We start from the raw sequence: 17,329 nt of genomic DNA, 5'->3' as shown, positions 1-17,329 counted from the left end.
TTGAATATGCAGTGTCAAAGCTATAGCCAGTGTATAACATTCCAAAGCATCTGGGTAAGCAGTCTGTGCCATAATGCACAGCTACTGCTACATGCACGAAAATGCACAATGGGTACCAATGGCCTTCCTTTTGCTGAACACCATACACTGCATCTCCAATGCCTTGCTGTTACAGCTTGAGAGATTTTTGCATTCCCAGTTTTATTCTCATGCAACACTTCTATTATTTTTCATATTATATTCATCTGGCTAAAAGGTATTTTAGGATGTTTCACTTCTCTATAACATTTCCTTACACATTAAATAAAGGAAAGGAAACACAAAATAGTAAACAGTATTTATATTAGCTTTCAAGCTCTTGCTCTTTCTCTACTAGAAGTACACACGTTCACTCACACACAACCACACAGAGACCCAAAGCCATCTAACCATGGTACTATGGTGTTTGTAATAATATTATGAAAATATTTCATAATATTGTTACACTCTGTCCTGGATTTTCCATTGTACTACAGTGTTTGGGTGTCTATGTGGTTGTGTGTCAAGATCGTACTTCTACTAAAGTAACAGTGAGAGCAATAGTGAGAGCAATAGCAAGATCTTGACAGCTAGCATAACTCCTGTTAACTGTTGTATGTATCTATGTGGCACAAATCAGTCAGCTGTAGTTAAGTGGTTGCCTTTCCTTTACTTTACTTTACTTTACATATTATTCCACCCAGGAATTTCCCTTGGTGTTATACATTTCCTAATGGTAACAAACCACTGCTGTCAGCAGTTAAAGATAAATTTCAATTTATGCTATCTTAGTCATGAATTTTGCTACAACCATTATACTGGCATACTGCTTCACTGGAACATACAAACTCATTGCATCTCTAATAAACAAGTTTTGAAACTTCATTAAGTTCTACAATTCAGTTTTCTTCCCCAGTGATGTTCAAGTGGCAATAGTGTGGATTTTATTTCCACAATCTGTAAATAAGAAAACAACCTATATGGTTTTTAATTCATTCACAGGCAGAAACAGTAAAAGAATAGCAAAGATAAATACTTAAATCTTCCAATTTGACTGTTACATATAGCGAGCTCTACAATGATGACCCCCCTTTTTGGTACCCACTTGAGGTGAATTACATAGTGGCAAACAGTTTCCTCCTTCATTGACAATAAATAACGCATCAAGAGACTTCTGAGGATAGAAACCTTTGTTTATATGAAGATTGATGTCAAAAATCTACTGTGTGCAAGTATTGTTTCTAGCTGATACTGGAGAGGTAAGTGTAATTACAGTGAAACCTCTTTATAACTTCCTCCATATAATGTTTTCCTCTATGTTACATCTGTTTTTTTCGGTCCCGACTAAAAGCCCGTACAAACAATGTTAAATTTTCCTCTTTACTGTGTTTCCTCTATATTACAATTTCCTCCATGTAACACTCATATTTTTGGAACCCTGGTCAATTATTTACCTCTTTATAACGTTTAAGTGACTGGATGTAGACGCATCGTTTTCCATTCTGTGGATTCACAGTTTGCACCGGCTCGGAAAGCTCACGCTCAGCCTATTTCATATGTCAGCGGCAAAACCTGGTCATGTGACATGTGACACACATTCTGCTTGCGATCTTTTTGGCGCCATTTACTTTCACCCGTCCACCTACCGGGCCCCATGTTTTAATTACAAAAAACTAATCATTCAAATACATTGATCATTTGCAATGAATATCTTATTAAAGTGTTGTGAAAATTTAAAATGTCATCTATGGCACCATTTGTCAAAGCTGATTAGTGGTATCCTGATCTTCAGTAATGCCCTACAATTATTATTTGGAAGCCTTCCTCTTTATAGCGTTTTCCTCTATAGCCTACAGTGTTCAGAATTTGTGGTCCCTTGAAAAATGTTATATAGAGGTTTCACTGTACATCCAAAACAACATGCGTAAGCACAACAAAAATTCTCAAATGTAATAAAATGGGTAACAGTACACAAAACCCCATATGCCACATGAGTCTGAATAACAAAATGCAAATCCCCTGAAAGATTTGTACATGAGCAATAATGTAAAACATATCAACAAAAAACCAGTTCTTCAAAATATAACTGGACGGATAAAAAATCCATTCACCAAGTGGTGGCAGGAGAACACACACATAAATGGTATTACTTACACAAGCTTTTGGAGCCAGTAGCTCCTTCTGGCTGAAGGGTTGAAGGGGAAGGGAGAGCAGTGAATGAAAAGGACTAGTGAGGTTTAGGAAAAGGGGTAGAATCTGGAAAATTCATCCAGAATTCCAGCTCAGAGGAGACTTACCGGATGGGAAGCATGGACTGTTTCTTTCTCATCCTCTTCGGTAATCCCCCCCTGACCTGGGGTTCTGGGTACGTAATAAGATTTTTATGTGTGTTCTCTCGCCGTTGCTTGGTGAGTAGACTTTTTATACATCCAATAATGTAAAACAGTTTTATTAGTAAGAAATAATCACTATAATATATACTTGCACACATTAGCAGAGAAAAAACAATGAAACAGATAAAAAAATACTGGTCTTTTGAAGCCAGGGAAAGACTACAGAAAACAAGCAAATGTTGGAAGGGGGGGTGGGTGGGTAACAGAGAAAAAGCCAAAATACGAGCATATTAACTGTTTTAATGGTAAAGCAGTATCTCTGGTCTCTGTGATGTTTACTTTCTGTACAGAATCTGGTGAACTCAATGTCTTATTCAGTTTTTTTGCTGAGCAGATATCAATACAAGACTGAAGAAGTATAGTGCCAGAATTAACAATATAACCTAGCTCAAAATTGAAATGAGCATCTGATCAATATCTGAGACAGAAATCAGTCACCATTTGATGGCTGATCAGCACTTATGTTAAGGCCCATTGACTTTTAACCACCACTATTTAACAACAAAAATAATCAAGTTTTGACTATATAATGTAATTGGATAGACAAAAAAATCTACTCACACGTGGCAGCGGGAGAACACACACACACACACACAAAATGGTTTTACTCGCGCAAGCTTTCGGAGCCAGTGGCTGCTCCTCCTAGCAGAAGTGTTGAAGGGGAAATTAGAAGGGTGAAGACAAAAGGAGCTTAAGAGGTTTAGGAAAAGGGGTAGCATTTGGATTACTAGAGCCCCAGGTGAGGGGGGCCTTACCGCAGGGGATAAGAAGGAAAGACAGACTGTTGGGGGCTATACCAGACAAGATTTGAAAATCTGAGAGCTTAAAAGTGGAAGACAGGGTAATGTGCAAGACAGAGAATACTGCTAAAAAATGGTGCACAAGTTAATAAGAGTGAAAAGTGTTTGTAACAGAGGTAGGAGGGGAACGGTAAAAAATAGGCAGGTCAGAAAATGAAAGATGTAGAAAACTGAAACAGTGTGAAGAAAGGAGTTGTTACTGTGAAGAAATGCCAATACAGAAGAAATTATCGGAAATTAAGGCCAGGTGGTTAGCATGAACCAATGAAATGTTGTTATGCTAGTTCCCACCTGTGGAGTTGTATAGTTGGGTGTCTGTGGGAAGAATCCATGTGGTGTGTGTGGTGAAACAGGAACTGAGGTCGTGACTGTAATTTGTAGAGCATGGTCTGCAACAGGATATTGTGTGTTGTCAGTATACACCCTCTACCTATGCCCGTTTACCCTAACTGATAACTTGGTGATACTCAAGGCAATGTAAAACATTGACAGCAATTATCAGAATCCCTGCTACGGGGAGACTTACAGGATGGGATGAGAACTCTGGGTCACTCTATCCCTTTTCCCTTCACTCCTCTTCCTTCCCCTTCACCCCTTTTGCTGGAAGAAGGAGCACTGGCTTTGAAAGACTGCAAAAGTAAAACCTTATTTTATACGTGTTTTCTCCTGCTGCTGCTTGGTGAGCGGATTTTTTATCCATCCAATTACATTATGTTATAAAAAACAATGTGTGACAGTAGAAATCATGTTGGCATTAACATCAAACTACTTCCTGGTGAAAAAGGAACAACTGGTTTCAGCAACTGGATAAAAAATTTTCATTATCCACTGTACATTAGTATTTGGCACTAGTGAGAAATGTCAATGTGTGAACTCAGACATTTTTCACTGCCATACATCACAAACATTAAGTGGATAATCAAGTGCTTATCAATTATTTCTTTCACTAATTCAAAATATTCATAAAATTATAGTTTTTTTCAGTAACTACAACAAAACTCCTCAATACATACTCAACTACAATCACGCTTCAGTCCTTAAAAATGCACTTTCGGCTCCACAATAACTATTTTGTACATTATAATGGGAGGAAATAATACTGTACACACCAGTGTTCTCACAGTGGTAAAAACTAATAAAATTTTTACAAGCTTCCATCTCTGTCCAAGTGCATAAATGACTAAAAACTTTTGAATGGGTGCTCCTTGACCACTGTCAAGTGGTGAGGTTGCTGCTGCTTTCATCCTTGTGTAGCAATGCTACTGCCAGTGATGGCCCTGGTGTCCAGTCCAATGAAACATAATGTAATGTTTTCATTGTGTGCCTGCCATGCACTCTTTAGAAGATGTAAGTAAGTAGTTGTGAAATGAAACAGAGATGAAGTCACAGGTGATAGTGTTGAATAGAACCAGCAACCAACTGGCAGTCAGCAACAACTTGATGGCCACGGAGCACTTATCTGAGGGCTCAATGATATTTAACAACTTGGCACAGCAGAAGCTCTAGCAAATTTTATAAGAAACAAAGTCCGAAGGCAGAAACCATGTTGGCATTAACATCTTTATGCAACAAGCACATGTCACTTAAATGAGGAATATCCTCCCTCAAATGCTTCCAACTTTCCCAAAGTGGTATTCTGGGGCCCATGCCACTCCTGCTGCAAATCACTAGCCATATATGTCATATTATTGTTAAAGATTCATGGCCAAAACATACAACATGAATTCACTCTATTTATCCTATCTTACATCTGCATTTACATACAAATACATAGTCCACAAGCCACTGAAAAGAGTTAACTGACATGTATTTCACATCAATATTGGCAACCTTCTGCCCCCTTCCCATCATACATTGAGTGTGAGAAGAATTATGCCTACATGCCTTAGTACAAGCAATAATTTTTTTATTTTCTTGATGCCCAAAAGGTAAAGCTGTGCTTGACCCAAATATTGGCTTGACCACCACAGTGCTTAATAGGTGCGACGTTGTTGGACCCGGTATGCCCTTGACATTGTCCGACCTTTGAAGTTATGTACCCAGCAAATTATAAGGGAGACCTACAAACTGACATGTAATTCGCATTTCCCAAATTTAAAAAAATTCTTGCCAGAGGTGAAAGAAGCAATAGGAAGATGAGGGTTTCACATCCACGATTAGGATTTAACATCCTATCAACAATAAGGTCATCGGAACTAAGCTTGTAATGAGGGAACAGTGGGGAAGGAATCCGGCCATGTGTTTTCAAAGGAACCAGATTGGCATTTGTCTTACGTGATCTTTAGAAAGCAAGGGAAACATTACTCTGGGTCACTGGACCATGATTTGAACTGCCATCTCCTGAATATGAGTCCAGTGCCTTAACCAGTGCACCAAATCGCTCAGCAAAGGAAGCAACAAATGACAGGAAAAAATGTAGGACCAACTGATGATTGAACCACAGATCCACTAAAACACATCAAGACCCCTATTTGAGATGTACAATGGTAGCAACATAATTTCTGTGCACACTTCCCTGCGTACAAGTGTTCTACATTTACGTAACAGAAGAACAATGTGGCTTTTCGACCTAGGATTCCATTTTAAGTTCCATGAGCATCCCAGCTACATTTTTGTATAGTTTATAACCAAATTATTATAATCCTGCATTTGTTCAATATTTGCTACCATGTCTACTTCATAAGGAATCAAACACTAGAGCAGTACTCTAGAATGTGTTGCACCAGTGTCTTATCAGTTTACTTTACAAATGCACTGCACTTCATCTGGACCCTTTTGGCAAATTGTTGTGACCCGCCGATCTTTCAAAGTGCCACTGCGCAGTTACGCGCGTCCTCCACATGTTTCCATTGCTAGTTTAGAGCAACTACTGCAAGGTCTCAAAGAACAGCAAACGCTTCTCACAAATGCGATTCGTGATTTTGTCGCAGCATCAAATGCGGGTGTCTCTCGTCATTGTCTCTACCTACTTTTCCTCCTTATGATGAGATGGCGGAAGACTGGTCTGATTACGAAAAACGTCTTCGAGAGCACTTCTTGGCATTTCATGTCGCGGACGAACAAACACGTAAGTCTCTGTTCCTTTCATGGATTTCACTTCAAATGTATTGGTTGTCGTCGCAATTGGCTCCTTCGAAAGATCCTGTGTCTTTGTCCTTTGCTGAAATGTGTTCACTTCTGTCCGTCTATTTTCAAAAGCAAACACATGTGGTAGCCTCTTGTGTTGCCTTTTATCGTTGTCAGAAACAACCGAATCAATCCTATCGCGCTTGGGCTGCTGAACTTCACGGCCTCAGTAGAAAGTGTCAATTTGTTACTGAAGTTCACAAAAAATCCTACACCGATTCCATGGTACGGGATGCTCTTATCCGATGGGCGCCCCACAAAGAAGTTAGGCAACGTGCCCTTAAGTTGGCAAATCCGACTCCAGATGAAGTCCTATCCATCGTTCAGTCTTTTGAAATTTCTCGCGCCGCTGGAGCGCAAATAGAGGCATGGGGGCGATGTCAGGGAAATACAACCTCTGTGCGATGTTGACAAAGCGCGTAGCATGTCCCCGCTGGCCGACGTGGCCGCGGTACACTCCCAAGTGCAGCCTCGGCCTAACCGTAAACAAACCTCTAAGAAACTGCAGCAAAACCCATGGCAACTTCCTTCATGTCCGCCGTGTTTTACGAAACATTCACGAGAAGATTTTCCACAACGTTGGGCCATGTGTCAAAAACGCAAAAAAAAGTGTCATGTGTCATCCGTTTGCAAATCCGACCGCATACATGATGTTCATGAACATGATGCCGATTCTGATACTGTGTTGTCTGTCAATTGTACATCTTCCCTTTCAGGGAAGTTATTCCTCACTGTCCAAATACTTAGTCGAGATGTTCACATGCAGGTGGATACTGGTTCTGCTGCCACTATCATCAATTCTCAGATGTATCTTCAGTTGGGTTCTCCAACCCTGTCACCTGTCACTAGGCAATTACGGACTTACAATAAACAGAAGTTTTCTCTCCTGGGACAATTTGATGCTGAGGTATCTTACAAATCTGTCGTTCGCACTGTTCCCATATTTGTGGTCGACCATAGTAATGCAGAGAATCTTTTTGGTTTCGATGCCTTTCGTGTTTTTGGGTTCTCCATAGATGACTCTATCAATATCGTCTCTGATGCTATTCTTTATGCTCATTTGGATTCCTTGTCAACGACATTTTCATCTCTTTTTTTCTCCTGGGTTAGGCTGTGCAAACGACTTTGAAGCTCATATCACGCTCAAACCCACTGGTTGGCCTAAATTTTTTCGGGCTTGGCCCATTCCTGTGCCCCTTCGTGATCAGGTCAAACGGGAGCTGGATCGTCTCACCGCTTCAGGGGTCTTGCTTCCAGTCACTTCCAGTGAGTGGTCCCTTTCCTGTCGTTGTCAAGCCAAATGGTGATATTCGTCTCTGTGGCGATTTCAAAGCCACTGTAAACGCTCAATGCCTTATCGACACTTACCCTATGCCTCGACCTGAAGAATTGTTCACTAAACTTGCTGGAGGCCAGTATTTTCCTAAACTTGTGCTGTCAGAAGCTTATCAACTTCCTCTCGACGCTGCTTCCCGGCACTTTCTGGTCCTTAACACGCCTTTCAGCCTCTATCAATACCAACGATTGTCATTCGGGGTTGCCAGTGCCCTTGCTCTCTTTCAGCGATTCTTGGAACAATTATTGCTCACTGTCCCTGGGTGTATAAATTACCAGGACGACATTGTTGTCACTGGCTCCACCACTGATGAACATCTTCAAAATCTCCGCACACTTTTTCATGTCTTACAGACTGCCGGTCTTAAGTGTAATCTTCAGAAATCAAAATTTTTTCAGGCATCTATCACGTACTTGGGGTTTCAACTCTCTCGGGATGGTATTCGTCCGCTTCAGCAAACTGTCGCTGTGATCGATGCCCTTCCTCGCCCTACATCTGTTAAGGAACTGCAGGCCTTCTTGGGGAAAATAGCATACTATCCCAAGTTTTTTCCGTCTGCTGCTTCAGTGGCTCAGCCGTTGCATCGCATGTTGCATAAAAACGTGCCTTTTCACTGGTCCGCATCATGCGATGCGGCTTTCCAGAAATTGAATACTATGCTGAAACAGGCCCTGTGCCTGGCTACTTATCGACCTGGCCAACATCATGTTTTTGCCACGGACACCTCTCAATATGGGGTCAGTGCAGTCCTTGCGCACCGTTTTTCTGGCGGTTCTGAACAACCCATTGCTTATGCCTCGAAAACGCTCACGGATGCCCAACAAAAGTATTCTCAAATTGAAAAAGAAGCTTTGGCCATTATTTATGCCCTTCATAAGTTTGGTGTTTTTCTCTATGGATCCAAATTTCATCTTGTTACGGATCACAAACCACTTGTTTCCTTGTTTCATCCATCAATGTCACTTCCCGACAAGGCTGCACACCACCTCCAGCATTGGGCTCTTTACTTGCCTCGTTTCAATTATGAGATTCATTTTCGGCCGACGGCTCAACATGCGAATGCTGATGCACTGTCTCGCCTTCCCATGGGTTCTGATCTGGCATTCGATAGGGACGAACTTTTGTGTTTCCACCTGGATGTTGCCGAGCAGCAGGTTGTGGACAGGTTCCCCATCACTGGGGACCGGCTGGCAGTTGCTACAGGTTCTGACCCTACCCTCTCCCAGGTTTTACGCTGTATTCAGAAGGGTTGGCCAGATCGTCCATCTGCTAAGACTTCTCATCTGTTGCGGAACTACTACGCTTTGCGTTACCACCTCATGGCTAGGGATGATGTTATCCTCCTTTCCACCGAAAATGCTTCGCCGCGTGTTGTGGTACCTGCGTCTTTGCATGCTTCGGTCTTGTGCCTCCTTCACCAAGGGTACTGGGGTGTGTCTCGCACAAAATCTCTGGTGCGCCGTCATATGTACTGGCCCGGCATCGACTCTGAAATTGCACACATGGTCGCTGCCTGCGGCCCTTGTGCGTCACAGGTCGCTGCCCCAAAGTCATCTTTGTCCCCGTGGCCTTTGCCTGAGAAGCCCTGGGAGCGTACTCATGCTGACTTCGCTGGACCTTTTTTAGGTACTTATTGGCTGCTTGTTATTGACGCCTACTCTAACTTTCCTTTCATTGTCCGTTGCACGTCGCCTACCACCGCGGCAACCACCAATGCTCTAGCTTGCATTTTCTCTTTGGAAGGCCTTCCCTCTACTCCTGTTACTGATAATGGTCCGCAATTTGCCTCTTCCGATTTTACGGATTTTTGTGCCCGTCATGGTGTCATGCACGTCACGGCCCCTCCGTTCCATCCACAGTCGAAGGATGAGGCTGAACAACTGGTCTGCACATTGAAGGCTCAGATGAGGAAACTCCTGACATCTTCTGCTGATGATGCACTTCTCCAATTTCTGGCTTCTTACCGTTTCACCCCCATGGGCGACCACAGCACGGCTGAGCTCCTACAAGGCTGACAGCCCCGCACGCTACTTCATCTTCTGCGGCCTTCCACCTCACGGCCGCGGGTGCCTTCACTTGGGCGGTTCACCAACGACGACCTTGTATGGGTATGGGGATATGGCAGGCGGCCAAAATGGAGTCCTGGCCGCATCTTACGACACCGTGGCCAATGCTTGTATGAAACCCAAACGGACACGGGTGTTGCAGTGCATCATTCGGACCAGCTTCAGCCTCGTGTGCCGGCAACGCCTATTCCGGATGCCACTACACCACCTTCGGCTCTACCTGACACTCGGGATACTGGAATCTCTCATTACTCACAATCCAGTCCTCTCACCATCATATCAGTGCCAGCACAAGAACTGACGCCACCAGGAGATGTGCCCGTGCAGGAACCAGATGACCACCATCTGTCGGACCAACTCTACTCGCCTCCTCCTCCTCCTCCTACAGACACGGACACATCGCCCATGTCTCCTGTTATAACAACTGGACTTGCCGCAATGGGCAGATTGGTGCACGGGGCCCCACCAGATTCAACCCCCACGTCTCCTGTCATCTCGACCCGTTATCATCGGGGACACTTCCGTCCGTACGGGAAGCCTCCTCCTCGAGACTTTACGGCCAGTCAAACAACACCTATGGACGTTAGCAATCTACAGGCCATCTCCATCAAGACCTGTGCAAAAAATTCAAAGGGGGGAAAAGTGTTGTGGCTCGCTGATCTTTCAAAGGGCCGCCGCGCAGTTATGCGCATCCTCTACATGCGGCGCTGTCTGCCAGCCACGTAGCAGCAGCGCCACATAAGCGGCCAGCCAGCCAGCGGCCGCTAGACTTGGACTCAGTTATGATTTGACTGTTAAAGTGTACACATGTCTTACTCTGTTTACTTGATCTGTGAATTTCATGTATTGCGTCTTCCTTGAAATATATTTGTTCAACTTGAAGTTATTACACAAATCTAACTCTTCATTATCTTTGCTACTACTGATTTTATACATTCATCACATTTCATATTGCTTTTTTGGTATTACCTTCAAATATTTAACTGATATGATCAACACAAGAAGTTTACCATTAATCACTTGTCACTTGCACACACAGTCCTATCAGATACAGAACCACTTGTCAAAGTGGTCATACCAGATACCAACTCCACTGCAACAACTATACAACTTTTTGTTTGGGTATGACCACAAACCTGCTGTCAATGTGCATGAATGGTGACTGCTAAACTGTGGCGAAGGACAAATTGGATCAGCCAGTAGCAGCATATGGGGCTGCTTCACTACCTGTATCGTTTCGATTTCCCTCTTCCCTTCAGCCCCCAACACCACCACCTTTGGATTGAATAATTTGAAACTTACTCTCTCCAGCATAGCCTTGGATTATGCAATCTCCTTTGTCTCGCTGCTAGACCACAGCCTACAGCCACCCCAGATCCTCCATAGCTTTGCCCCTTCCCTCACTCTAGCTTCTTCATAGTTCATCTCATTCACTTCATCCATAATCTTCCACGCCAATCATATGGCAGTACATGACTATAGAGCTGTGTGCCCATGGATTTCCTGAAGATTAAGAGGTTATAACCTGAATTAGTCCTTGTGTGTCCATCAATCACCATTTCATTTCTCCAGCACACAATGACAAGTTCTCACAGTAATGCCATCTTCCACCCCCAAATTTCTAGTACATTGAAAACTAGGACAGAGCAGGGAGAGACCTAACAATCTTGCTTGTTTTGTATCCTTCATTTGGGCTCCACATCTCTTACATAGTAACTAGTGCATTTTTCACTATGCAGGATTCTTTTCAAAAGCTAAACACTATTACCACTGTTAGAATATTTTTTTTTCCTTAAAATATTTAGTGCCGCACAACATTAGCAACGATTATAACAGCAGCGAATCTTATCACTTTGCTGCAGTATTAATTTCATTTAGTCTGAGAATAAAACTGACTTACCAACAAAGACACAGTTCAAAGATTGGACAGCAGCTAATGCTGACATCTACTGAAGCATATTTTGATAGTTTCATAAAATTTATAACAACATGCAATTTCATAACATTTGCAAACTAACATGAATGAGATATTTTGCCAGTATTTCAAAAGAATGACAGACAATTCAGTTCCAATAGCAATGTTGACTTAAAATGACAAGAATAGGTTGTAAGGAAAATGAAGCACAATCCCCCAAGCAAACATGCGACATATGCATCACTTATCATTAATGCCAAGTCAAGCAATGTTGATACACTTCAAATCCCTCACAGCAGGCATTCCTTTAGTTTCTTGGTGGACATGTCAGTGTAACTCAGAAATATATAGTTTCTTTTTACTACCTACAAAAATAAAGAAACATTTTTTGTAACACTTGCACTTATCAGAACTCTTTCTGCTACACTGAAGTTGGATGTAGTTATAGCTTGTAAATTAATTCACACATTCATGCGCCAAATATTCCATTACAACTGAACTTATAACTAAGTACTTTACTACGATCAGCATCAACAATCAGATAGCTATTACTCTTTGTACCTCAGATACTATGTTGTGTTCATGTACATACGAGAGTAAAGAAACAGTATCAGGCAGGCTCTGTCTTAGAGCAATCATCTGAGGTTTCATTCTGCAATAATTCTCTACAACTTAACTTGAAAAGCACATTGTCAGAATACGAACATGCTGGTTGGTATAGGTGCTCCAGGAAATAAGCACTAACCCATCAAGGGATTAACAAAAACAACCAAAAAAGTAAACAAAAATTTAAAATAATCTCCAGTCTACTGAAGAAAATGAATAACTGTGATACAATTTTCTTCCTACTACTGTGGCACCAACTTTTTTGTTCTGCAGAACACTACAGAAATTTCTTTGTTCTAAAACTGTGTGTTCTTTGCTTTTGGTTTATGCATTATCTATGTGTTTCTTATTGTTTTTTCCGTGTTGTAACATAAAGTGCGCCATTCTTAAAAGTATAACAAAGCATGAAGTTTATTTCTGTAGTACACAATATTGGGCTGTTTCCACCTTGAGAACAACATATGAGGTTTATGAGGTGTAACTCCAAAATAAATCTCCACAGGATCAGATTCAGGAACACACTGTGAAAAGACCTTAATGCGGGTTGTTACAGGAATTCCACGGAATACACGTTATTCCACCACAGACCAGTCAAAATAAACAAAAGCACATAAAAATTAGAAATACAGTAAACCTGCAACACATCATACTATAAAGAGAGCAGAGGAGACCGATTTTGGTTGTGCGAGTTGTTTGTGTTACGTGTGCAGTAGCACAGAAGCCAGCTGGCACTGCACTGATGGCATGCACATGGGGCGTGGTGGGTCCACATGGTGAGGCTAGGAGCACACAAAATATCTAACTCCACTCACTGTCAGGACATGAGGTCTTCACTGCAATGCAGCGCTCACAAAGAATTATGTAGCATCGAATATGTTTGGGCACATGCAGCACAAACCATAGTAACTTACAGTAAAGCACATTGCACATTCTTAAAGAGGAGAAAGAAGCAATTCAGCAGATATATAGATTTTCAGCACATAATTAATAACAATTGTAATTTTATACCGACAAGATAGATCAACTCACCAGATTGCAGAACTCGTCAATACACATTGATTGAGTGTATACATGTTTGACTGCAGATGTAATTATCCAGCAAGAAGCAATTTATTTTGATACTTAGCTTAATGAATAAACTAAAACAGTTTTACGATCATCAGGCAGTATGTGTTGGCAAACAACCACATACATCCCACCTACAACGTTTAAATAACAACAACTGTATGTTTATTTGTCAATTTTAATTAATTATTCAATATTTTGTGTAGTTTTGTCCACAATTTAAGTATGGTTAAAGATACTTTGAATTCCAACTGTAGCGGTGAAAGTTTCCTCTAAGAATGAGCTGTCATAAATGTGTATACAATGATTATTCAAGGCACAGTGAGCAAAAGCTGAAACTTACCACTGCCATTAAAATAAGTGTTTATTCAACTATGATTTGTGGGCAAATTACTTAACACGAATATGTGGGTTTTTTTTTCTTCACATTTTTAAGACTGAATTATTGGATAAACAGATTGCAAATGAGCTGTTAAGGGTACTAAATGCTTGGGATTTCCATGACAGGGTGGACTGAACTGATAAAAAGATGACATCCAACTTGCTCATTCACACTTGTTTGGAATGAGGCAAGACCAATGCAGGTCTGAACAGTTAGTGTTACAGGCCTATCAGACTGAACATATGTTATTGGCTGTGAAGAGAGAGCTAAAAATCCATTTATGAACAAGTCTGCTTGTCCATTCCGCAAGAGTAGTTGTTATCCTCAGAGCCAGCATCAGTGACATCACAAGCATATGTGCATTCCACAGTCTAATGAGACATGCTTTAAGAGCAATTTATTGAGAAGCTCTCAAGTGTCTTGAGACACGCACACTTTTTCCATACCTAGCTGGAATCTTCACACAACTTACTGCTCTAGCACTGGTGTTACAGTGGTCTTGTTGAACACAAGATGTCTGGCATTTACATGATTCAGGATGGCATATCACTGGTAACAAAGAACGACAACAGCCAATAGCAATGTGTTGTATGCGCCATCTGACAATTAATTAACGGTTAGCATTCTGAACTGAAGTAATGCCATTATTCTTGAAATTTTGTAATGCTATCAGATGCCTAAGCACACATTTATTAATTTACTGACATTACTCCATTACTTTATCTTTCTCTCCTATCATATTTTCAATATATTCTACTGCAGCACTCTGGCTGACTTTCAATTTAATTCTTCTCCCACATGACAATGCATTATTGTTGCATGTTTGTGATTATCACCAATAATCATTAAACCACTCTAGAACTCTAAGTACTTATTCCTGTTTACAAGTACTACTGGCTTTCCAAAGTTGGTGCAAGGCATCACCTATATGCTGCACTCAAAATAAACAATTAATTAACCTATGTAAATAAAGGGACACCTTAGCGCATCTCTTACAAGGGGCCTTACAAAGTGGCCCTCTTTCATTTCCCTCATACTTTAGAATTTGAAGGTCAATGCCCAGACATCGATTTCCTGAAGTATATATATCAGTGCCCAGGATGATGCCATGTTCTCTGACTTAAGACTTGTTTGATACAGTTTTGTTTCACCTAGGATTAATCCTTGCAGTTAGAATTCAGCACCTTCAGCTAGACACCAAGGGAGTGTTAACAGACTGACGATTTCACGTATGCATACACTGCACTGTACCAAAAAGCAAGTCTATGATGAACATTAAAAATTAATTAAGTTCTCAGAAAGAGTGGAATGATCACTTGAACCATTAATGCTATTTTAAGCAATGCAGTGAAGAGTGTCACGTCACCATTACCTTCACTGAAACTCAAGAATTATAACTTGGCAGATAAAATGACAAGAGAATTTATTTATTTCATGTCCGAAAGAGTTTTGTGCAAAATGCTGGTACATTCTGGTCCTGTACAATTCTTTATAGTAACTGAGTAACAGAGTCCTAACATATAATTAAAGCATTTCCAGCTGCATGTTACATAACACATTTTTCAGGGTGGAATGTAACAAAACCAGAGAGGGAAAGTTGTTACTCAGCACATAGTGGAGATGCTGAGTCGCGATAGGCACAACAGACAAAGGCCTTAATGGCCAAAAGCTTTAATTGTGTGAATCTTTTTGATGTGCTTATCGCGACTCAGCATCTACGCTATATGGTGAGTAGCAACTTTCCTTCTCTGGTTATTATAACACATTTTTCTTTATATGTGTGTGAGGAACATTTTCTAAAAGTTTCACTTTACTTCTTTGCTACATGTGGTACAGTAACAATCCATGAGACAGTGTCAGAAGCTCTTGAAGCAGGTTGCAGATCATGCTGTTGTAAACTGGAAGTTGCAAAAAACACATTAAATTTTCGAGAATCCCTCTCATGTTGAACAACTTCATGTGGTTGTTCAATACCCATACTCTCACATTATGATGGTTCATCTTTTCATTTAAATGGAATGTTGGCAACTCACTAAACACTAAGCGTGGAAGAAAACTGCCATCTTCATGTTGCCAAGAACAAAATTGCAGAATTCTGCATGTTGTTGTTTGTCGACTTCACAAAGAGCTTGCAGTAGTTGAATTTTGTATGGTTTCATGGGTAAACATCAACACAACACACACCAGATGGACATCGGGGGCATGTTGAGCTACACGCCGAATGGATTTCTGCAGACTCATTGTGAAACTATGGTGGACGAGTTCAACATCTGCATCAGACACTTGGGGAAGGCCTGGCGATGTGCCTTTGCACAAACAATCTGTTTCTCTGAATTGTCCAAGCCACTGTCTCATGCTCTGTGTTGTAGGAGGATCCAAACTACACCTAGTAGGAAAGTCATGCTGAACAGTTATTATTGACCTGCAATGTGCGAAATGTAGGACACAAAATGCTTTCTGTTGTTCCAACATCATTTTTATGAGAAATGAAGTGGGTGCACACTGCTGCTACCTAGTGGGAACCATGTAAAACTCGAGAGTTCGCTCTTTCCAATGGTACACTGTTCACGCACATATCTCAAAGAACATAATAGTTATGATTTTTTTTTAGATAGGATGCTTCTTTTTGATAAACCTTGTATTACTACCTCCAATATACAGTGTGAGCCCCTGATGATGTTACAAACTTCCAGAGAGATGGTGTAACGGAATTATTTGCTACACCTCTTTTTTTGTCAAGTACTGAAGAACCCAGTACATTATAATTCACAATAGGACCCAAAAAGATCAAAATTGCAAATTCTGTATTTTCTGAAATTTTAAACTACGGAAAATCTATGATGGAATAATAATAATAATAATATAAAAAGGAGGGACTGCTACTCACCATATAGAGGATAGGTTTTCAGAAATTACTGCAACCAGTATATAGAGGATATGATGAGTCACAGACAGGCATTTAAAAAAAAGAGACTGCTACCCAGGTGAGTTTTTGGCCAACAGACCTCATTTTAAAATACCGGTAGAGCTGGAACGCTCGTGGAGTTTCTGAATAATAAACAAGCAGCAGTTTTGAATGTTAGGCTTGATAAGGTTCACTTTCTGTGCAGCGACCGTGGAATATAAAATTATAAAGAATGTAGCAATCAGTTGTGGAAACAATTTATTTATATTGTTGCAAATTGATTTCGACTGATATCAGTCATCATCGGTGCTAAAACAAATACAAGAGACAGGGCATAAACAACTGCTTTAACAAATGAAAAAAAAGCAGTTGTTTATGCCCTGTCTCTTGTATTTGTTTTAGCATCAGTGAAGACATATCAGTTGAAATCGATTTGCAACAAGATAGATAAATTATGTTTCCGCGACTGGTTGCTACATTTTTTATAATTTTAAGGAGCAGTTTGATTTTCAAACTGCTGCTTGCATTGTCACTAAATTGCAGTGTGAGAAGGTCTTTCATTGGCTTGTGACCGAGCAATGCATTCTCCTCTGCTGTTATGAAGGTACGCTTCGGCATCTTTTCCCAGAAGAGACCCGTCTTGTCACAATAAAAAACCTGTTGCGGCAGATAACCCTCAGAATCTACAAGCATCCCTAAAATGCTGATGAAGTTCTC

The 17,329-nt window shown here is 40.9% G+C and overlaps 1 protein-coding gene across 1 annotated transcript in view; it reads right to left on the bottom strand.

The window, feature by feature from the left end:
- The window catches only part of LOC126484298 (macoilin-1), a 176,845-nt gene that overhangs the window by 74,485 nt on the left and 85,031 nt on the right, over positions 1-17,329 (bottom strand). The gene's annotated exons all lie outside the window — the stretch shown is intronic.

The sequence above is a fragment of the Schistocerca serialis genome, chromosome 6 (assembly GCF_023864345.2).
Source record: "Schistocerca serialis cubense isolate TAMUIC-IGC-003099 chromosome 6, iqSchSeri2.2, whole genome shotgun sequence".
NCBI classification, from domain to species: domain Eukaryota; kingdom Metazoa; phylum Arthropoda; class Insecta; order Orthoptera; family Acrididae; genus Schistocerca; species Schistocerca serialis.
The sequence above is the reverse complement of the archived record's forward strand: the minus strand, read 5'-3'. Positions and strand labels throughout refer to the sequence as shown.